The sequence below is a fragment of the Marmota monax genome, unplaced genomic scaffold, assembly GCF_021218885.2.
Source record: "Marmota monax isolate L192 unplaced genomic scaffold, Marmota_monax_Labrador192_F-V1.1 WCK01_AAM20220418_F8-fsc02113, whole genome shotgun sequence".
NCBI classification, from domain to species: Eukaryota; Metazoa; Chordata; class Mammalia; order Rodentia; family Sciuridae; genus Marmota; species Marmota monax.
This window is the reverse complement of record NW_026693963.1, coordinates 14,852-23,727: the sequence shown is the minus strand read 5'-3', so window position 1 is coordinate 23,727 and position 8,876 is coordinate 14,852. Positions and strand designations below refer to the sequence as shown.

The 8,876-nt window shown below is 30.9% G+C and overlaps 1 pseudogene; it reads right to left on the bottom strand.

Annotated features, from left to right (window-relative positions):
• Positions 1–2,908: 2,908 nt before the first annotated feature.
• Positions 2,909–8,309, bottom strand: LOC124106370 (olfactory receptor 5T7-like; annotated as a pseudogene).
• Between the last annotated feature and the right edge of the window lie 567 nt (positions 8,310–8,876).

The window sequence follows — 8,876 nt, the reverse complement described above, 5'->3', positions numbered from 1 at the left end:
AATATAGAATGCATGGAAGAGCTTCAAAATGAACAAAAAACTGCTTTGTAATGATATGATTTAATTTGCTATGAAAATTTAGACATGATTTATATCTGCTCAAAGATCAATGTAGCAACCAATGTTCTAAAGTAGGGAATTTGGCATACAAGGGAAAGGAAGGAAAAATAGTATTCTAATATTGGAAAACCTATTATACCTCCAATAAAACCAGTCAATGAATCATTAAAAAGACAGAAAACTTAATGCACAGTTGAAAGATTGTTTTTATACATGAGTTTATATTAAACATTAACTCCAAATAAGAGGGGTTCCTTTCAATTCTAAAGCATGTGAAGTAATTGTGAAATATTGTCATATATTAGCTTAAAAAGAGATCTGATGTAGAAAATAATATAAAAGGCATTCTGTTTAAAAGTAAATAAAATAAAATAAAACTTCTTTGATATTTTTATGTAGGCAATTAAAAACAAAATTTAAAAGCACTACCACCACAACCCCAGCCCAGAGACCTTTATTTATTTATATACAGGGCTGAGAATCAAACCGGTGCCTCATATATGCCAGGCAAGTGCACTACCACTGAACCACAGCCACAGCTCTGGATTGATTTTTATGAAGTTAAAATATAGCAACCTGGTTTTCTACGTATGGTTATTCAATATTTCCATCACCATTTCTGACAATGCTATCTTCTCCAAAGTTTGTTTTTGACACCTTTGTCAAGAATCAGGTGGCAGTTACTGAGTGGGTTTGATTCTATGTCCTCTATTCTGTTCTATTGTCTACTGGTCTATGGCTCTCTATTACAGTTTGACATTGGGCACGGTGATGCCTGCAGCATTGCTGTTTTTGCTCAGGTTTGTTTTGGCTATTTTGGATCTTATATTTTTCCATATGGATTTTAGGACCATTTTCACCAGTTCTGTGAACAATATCATTAGTATTTTGATGATTATTGCATTTAATCTGTATATCACTTTTGGTAATATGGCCATTTAAGAAAATTAATTCTTATGATTCATAAAAATAGGTATTTCCATAAACTGTATGTTAAGTGATAATGCATATCATTGTTCTAGATGACATAAAATAGATCAGATAATAAAAGACATAAATAAAAATTCATGATATATAAAAATGATAAGTGAAGCAGGTACACTTAAGAAAGAAGGAATATAGAGAGACACAGAGGAGGTAAATTGCTAACATCATCATGTAACAATGAGATCAGTATTCAGAAGAGACAAAATGTCTCTTTGTGTTGAAAATGAGATCTGTTAGAACAAAGGCTAAATGAGAGCATAAAAGATGATGAGTCAAGTCAGCCAGTCAGTTATACCTGACTCTGACCTATGCTTCTTTTATTATACTTCAATTTAAGAATCACCTAGATGTATGACAATGTCCAGTCGCTTTTATGAGAAAGTAAAGAATGTGTTTTCCATCCATGATCTGTGTGATTTATTAAAAAAGGAAGAAATACACCCTCACAAAATATTCCAGTAATGAACCTAGTAATTTATGTATATTATCTGTGGTATGTGATCCGGTGTATAAGTTGACTGCTACAGATGCATAAATTTCAAGATTGAATTAAAGTTGGACACCAGGCACTTTATGAAAAGCAGTCTGGATTTAGGTTATCTGTAGGTTTGCCATTGATCAGGTGATATATGATCAAGATAGTGAGATATAAAGTGACACATACTTGCAAGTATGGGATCCCATGCAGTTTGATATCTATGGATATGACATCTATGGATATGTTTTAAAGTAAAGATTACACATACACATAGCTCTCTATGAGGGTATATACATGTGCATGCACATATATGCACAAATATCATATATATCATATATTAATTATTATTAATTATAATTATTAATTATATTATATATATTACACCTTTGAAGTAATCAAACGAAATGTCTCCTCATCACCTCTCCCTCAATTTCTACCATTTTCTCCTTCCTTCCTTCCATCCTTTCTTCCTTTGTTCCTTCCTTCCTTTCTCCCTTCCCACTTCCTCCCACCCTCTGCCCTTCCCTCTTTCCTTCTACATTTATTTTTTACTGGTTTAAATTATAATCTTATATATTTAATATGTATAATTAAGCATATATAATATTATAATTATATTGTCTATTAATTATAATTATTAATTATAACATTGTATACTAAATATTTATATATTATATATTAATTAAATATTATATATAATTTATTATATTGAAATTGAAATGTTGCAGAAAGTGTTATATTTACTTCAAAGGGATAATTAGTAAAAAGAGAAGTTTTGGGTGGAACTTAATCAAACATACCTGGTGTCATTGTAAAAATGAGAGTTTGGGGCACAGACATAGAGAAGGAAGACCACATGAAGACAGAGGGACAAGGTGGTCATCCACAAACTACAGAGAGAAGTTGCAAAAGAAATCAATCTGCCAACAACTTATTTTTGAACAATACTTCCAAGAACCATGAAAAAATAAATTTCTGTTGTAAAAGCCACTCATTCTGTGGTATATTGTTATGGCAGCCCTAGAAAACTAATAAATCTGTACCAGCATATATGTATATATGCATGCATACATGTATGTGAGTGTGTATGCATATGAATTCATAAACAAGTAGATGATATTTTCATACCTGTACACAAATTGAGAAGACGATTTAACATGATATTATTTTAAACTGTTCAATGAAACAATAAAACATAATACAAATATGTAGTTAAATAATGATAATAAATTAAAAAATTTAAAATCAATGAGTTAACATGTTTCAGAAAAATTAAAAATCATTATTTTACCTCCATAATGGTTTTAAATCTTCAGAGGTAAATTTAAAAGAGAGTTCAATAAATGAAAATAATTAATAAGCTAAAAGAAAACATTTTAGTGTTTAGTGTGAAAATTTGATTTTATCCATACACACATTTTCCCCCAAAAGTCTTTTCATTGCCTCTTTTACGTCTTTGTTTCTCAAACTATAGATGATGGGATTCAGCATGGGAATCACGATGGTGTAAAATATTGACACTATCATGTCATGTTCCAGAGCATAGCTGGAAATTGGTCTCACATACATGAAGAGGATGGTCCCATGATAAATGGATACTCCAGTCAAGTGGGAGCCACAGGTAGAGAACACTTTCCTCCTCCCTTCAGCAGAATGCATCTTCAGAATGGCCAACAGGATGAAGCCATATGAGATCAGGACAATCAGGATGGTGACTATCTCAATGGAGCTCACAAGAGGAATAGCAGAAGCTCATTTATGTGAGTGTCAGAACAAGAAATGACAAGTAGAGGAGGGATGTCACGGAATATGTGTCTGATTACATTGGATCCACAGAAGGAAAGGCTGAAAGTGGCCACTGTGTGTAAAATGGCATGAAGAATTCCACCAACATAGGAAGCAATGATGAGTGGCACATAGACCCTGGGTGACATGCTCACTGAATACAGAAGTGGGTTGTAGATGGCCACATAGCAATCATAAGCCATTGCAGCTAAGAGAAAGCATTCTGTGGTTCCAAAAGTAACAGCAAGAAATGATTGTGTTGCACATCCATAATATGAAATTATTTTACTTTTTGATATAAAATTTGCTAACATATTAGGGGTAATATATGTAGAATAGCAGGCATCCACAGAAGACAACACACTCAGAAAATAGTATATGGGATTGTGGAGCCGGGAATCCAAGATGACCAATCCAATCAGTCCTAAATTTCCTAGGAGAGTAAAGAGGTAAACTGCTAGAAACAGGAAAAAGAGAATCATTTGCAGGTCATTGCTGTCTGTGAATCCCTTGAGTACAAATGCATTAACTTCAGTGTCATTCTTCGTGGTTTCATGTCATAAAACATACATGAAGATTCAGAAGGTCATAGTTCATGTTGCTATGAAAATAATGAACAATATTTTGAGTCAAAAGAAATTATATTTTTTAACATTTTTTTGTTGCATAATGATTATGCATACTAGTTGATTTATTAACTAGTTCTATTAGCATCGTTACATTAAATTACACTAACACTTCAAGTGAGCAGTTAAAAAATCATTTTTATAAAATGAAATACATGAGATAGTATAGAAGAAGACAGTCCACATGGATAGAGTGGTAAGAATTTCTGAACATTTAGAAATGTGAAAAGACTTACTATTCTTCAGTAGAATTCAAGCCCTCTTTATTGTACATCAATGGGACAAATAATGAAGGAATATGTTAATAAAATTTAATCATTAAACTAACTTAAAATATAAAATATACTGAGTTGCATTGCTTTCACAGAGTAACAGATGTCTGTATTTTATTTTATGAGCTAATTTTTGAAATTGTTCTATCTTCACTAGGTTTTATTGGGATTGTCTGAATTAAACTAATGTTTTGAGGGGGAAGATGTAACATGAAATTTACATAACAGCATGTAACATTCATATTTCTTTCTCAAGTATTGCTTATTGCCTGATCCCTTTACAGCTATACAAGTGAACTTTATTTTTTTTAATTTTAACTCTTCCTTCCTTCCTTCCTTCCTTCCTTCCTTCCTTCCTTCCTTCCCACTCCCTCCCACCCTCTGTCCTTCCCTCTTTCCTTATACATTAACTTTTCACTGATTTAAATTATAATCTTATTGAAAACCATTCTCATCCTGAAAGGGTGCTTGTATTCTTTAATTCCAGTCAGACTATAACCTTGGAGCATGGAATATAATCAAAGAATATTTACTTTAAAGGACATTCATAAATTTAAGTAACATACCCAAACTACAAATACAGAGCATGTCTTGCCACAATATGTTCCCATCATAATATGTCTATGCTTATTTTTCCCTTTTTGGAAAACTCTCCCACTGATACTTTTAATCATGTATATCAACTTATGCAAATGAAGACTGTGAAAGAGATATTTAAAGCATTTTATAATTTAAGATTTTAAAAGTGTATATAATAAGATGATTATCAATAATGTGAAAGCATAAGCCACACCCAGTAGAAAGTAGATACAACCATGCACTGCTTGAGTTAATAAATACATAATGTACTAAAAATCCATAAAAAGTGGACAAAGTGATGCTACAGACAGTTACAAAAAGTAAAACCAACTTTGATGAGCAAGTCATGCATGTATATGTATGTGTAAAAGAGATATAAAAGAGAATTTTCATGACTCAAAATGATATCACATATAAAAGTCTTATGATTTCATAAAAAAATAACAAAAATTGAAAAAATGCTGACTACAAAGTGATGGTGAGGGCATGAAGCAGAGCAAATATCCCCACCCCATTGGTATGCATATTAAAATCACTGCCACTTATGGAAATTATTTATCAATGTTTGATAGATTTATATATGTACATGTATATACATTATATATCATTATATATGTATATATATATATATATATATATATATATATATTTATACACATATACATATATAGATATATAAACAAAATTAGAGATAATATGGAGGTTAATGAGTTAATATAGATGAGTCTGAAATATTCATCTGAGTGAAAAGGAAAAAAAGAAATTTGTATATACAGAACATGATAATTAATATTATCTTATATAGAATTACCTATCTATCTACTTATTTATTTATTTATGGTACTAGGAATTGAAGCCATGAACACTTTACCACTGAGCTGCATCCTCCACCCTATTTTATTTATTTATTCTTATTTTGAGGTTTTCACTAAGTTGCCCAGGCTGACCTTGAACCTATGATCCTATAGCTCCAGATGCACAAATCATGGGGATTACAGTCATGCACCACCACATTCAGCCAGTGTTATTAGATCATGTGCAAAAACCCTTTAATCCATTACTTAGTTCAGAAATATATGGATAACCAATGACAGTTTGCATATGAATGGTTAATTATTGAAAAGGTATTCTCTGGGTGAAGGAGGTAATTTTACAGATTCAGGGTAACAAATTAACCAGAAGCAGGAGGATAACACAAACAATTTCAATTTCATAAATTAGTTTATGTGTCAAAAGTAAATCTAAGATGGAATAATAAGTATATAAAAGTTACTTATATTTTCTTATAATTTTTTTGGGAAAAAAAGAGGACTGGGAAAATGAAAGAAGAGTGAAATTAATGTATCCAAAATTTTGTATATATATATATATATATATATATATATATATATATATATATATATATATATGAAATCAATACTGTAAAAGTGAGGGGATCAAAGGAAAGAAAGGGAGCAATTGCTGGGGAATGTATTAGAGCAAATTATATTCCATGCTTTTTTGATTATGTCAAAATGTATCCTAATATTTTATACAACTAAAAGAATCAATAAAAAGTAGGAGTATGCTTTAATTTAATAAGTAAGGGGCTGGGGTTGTGGCTTAGTGGTAGAGCGATTCCCTAGTACATGTGGGGCAATGGGTTCAATTCTCAGCAACATATAATATATATATATATATATATATATATATATATATATATATATATATATATTAAAAAGTAAATAGATGCATTGTAAATACTTGTAAAATTAGTACAATCTCCTTAGCTAATTACATATTATATATATATATATATATATATATATATATATATTTCTGTGTGTACATATGTTATGTATAAATTTGTCTCCTATCACACAACAGAAAATTTATTTCATTACAAAAATTTAGAAAACTATGAAGTAGTATGTCAACATTCCTTCAAGTGGTATAGCCATGATGTGAATAAGAGAGATGGGAGTAAAGCAAATTTAATTTGAGTGTGGTCATTATTATTTTAAAATAATGAAACATAATAAAACTATCACCTATCTGAGTGTATAGACAGACAAGTTTTTTTTTTAATATTGATGTATATTTGTTTCTTTGTGTGTGAGTTTCTGGGTTTTGTGATCCACTGAGGGCTCTGCAGTCTGAGTTTTGATTTCTTGACCAACCTGTGTTTATGTAGATGAGGTATAGACGGAGTAAAAGAAATGAAGTAACACTTTGATGAACATGATGAAATCTATCCATGTTGTGACATGATTAAATGTTACAAGAAAATCCAGGGTCGACACAATTCCTGTCACCAGTTCAGTCACATCTGATGCAAGGTAAGTAACCTGGGACATGCAATCTGAAAGCACATATGGATAAACCAGCTTCCTGAATTAAACCCATGTGTAATGTTAGTTTTTCTCCAGTTTTGTCCCTCTTTAAAGCAGCAAAATATCTGAATAACCAACAAGCACCTTATAGTACAAGCAGGAAGAATATTTAAAAGTGTAAATGAATTTACTTTATACAGTTTTGTGTACATATTTTGTTTTTGTACCAGAGTTTGAACCCAGGGGCATTTACCCATTGAGTCATATTCCCAGCCTTTTAAAAATTTTTTTCATTTTGAGACAGGGCTGCATTATTTGCTGAGGCTGGCATCAAACTTGTGATTCTCCTGTTTTATCCTCCTAAACTCCTGGGATTACAGACATGTGCCACTGCGCCTGGCCTGGCTTCACATTTAAGATGACCGTATCAGATGATTATAGATATACTTATTTAAAAATTATGAATATTAGGAAACATAATGAGAATTATAACAAAATTATAGAAAAGCATGTATGACCAGAGTGAGTCAAATATTTGAATTTTTAGCTACGTGTAAAATTTTTCTGCAATTACTATTATGCACTCTAATAATTTTAATGGCATTAAATTTTTTAAAAAATGTAATTTTTTTTATGGAGTTGAGATTGAAAGTTCTATGGTTGACTCCAGGTCCTTGCACATACCAAGCAAGCATTCTATCACTGAGCTTTATCCGCCAGCCGTAGGTATAATATTTGGATTATGGTTTTACTGTCTGTCTCCTTTCTTTAAGTCTGTAGATCATTCTTGAAAAAAATTAATTTTGTACATTGTGTCATCTGTTGATAATAAAAGTCCTTGGAAAAAATCGAATAATTTCATTTGGTACAATATAGTGGGCTTAATCTAACTTCATGTTAATTAAATAAGAAAAGTATCAATATTTATAATTTTTTGTTTTTTTTTAAAGTATCAATATTTATAATTTTTTGTAAACCAATACTTATGAGAAATTGAGATAAATCAGATATTTAGAAATGCATTTTATCCCTCTATAGAATAAGCAAGAATTAAAGGGTTCATATTGGATGTTTAAGAGCTAAAGTATTTAGTGCCAAAACTACATCCTGATTTTCAGTTCCCCCTAAACATTCTGCAAGTTTTGTTAAAAATCTCACTTACCTGTGGAACAGTAAATTCTGGTCTACCTATGTTATACACATGGTTCATTTGTATTGTTTATATCCACTTACTTGACTGTTGATAGAGCCCAAAGGAGATGCCCCAAGGAGAATATGACCCAATTATTTTCTGGTTCATAATAATTTAATTCACCATAAAGAGATAATGGCTCTGGCAAAAAATACTGCATGTTGACAGAAAAAAAAATGAATGGAATTATTTTGTGTCTGATTTAAATAAACAGACAACAAAGCCACGTGAACAAGTACTCTGGTATTTAAGATAAATACCTGGAAAAAAAGAAAGAAAGAAAGATTAAAATGACAATATAAAAGTGAATGAAGCTTAGAGAAGGCCAGCTGACCATCTCATCATCTAATAAATTGTTCTATTCTTTGCTGGGTTGTTGGGTTTTCTTATATCTTTAGGTTGGAGCAGATTAAATTACAATATTTCAGCAGCATCAAAGAATGTTCATCAGCAGCCCTTACTTAAAATGAGTAACTCACTTGTTGGAAAAAGAAAGAAAGAGAGAAAGAGAAAGAAAGAAAGAAAGAAAGAAAGAAAGAAAGAAAGAAAGAAAGAAAGAAAGAAAGAAAGAAAGAAAGAAAGAAA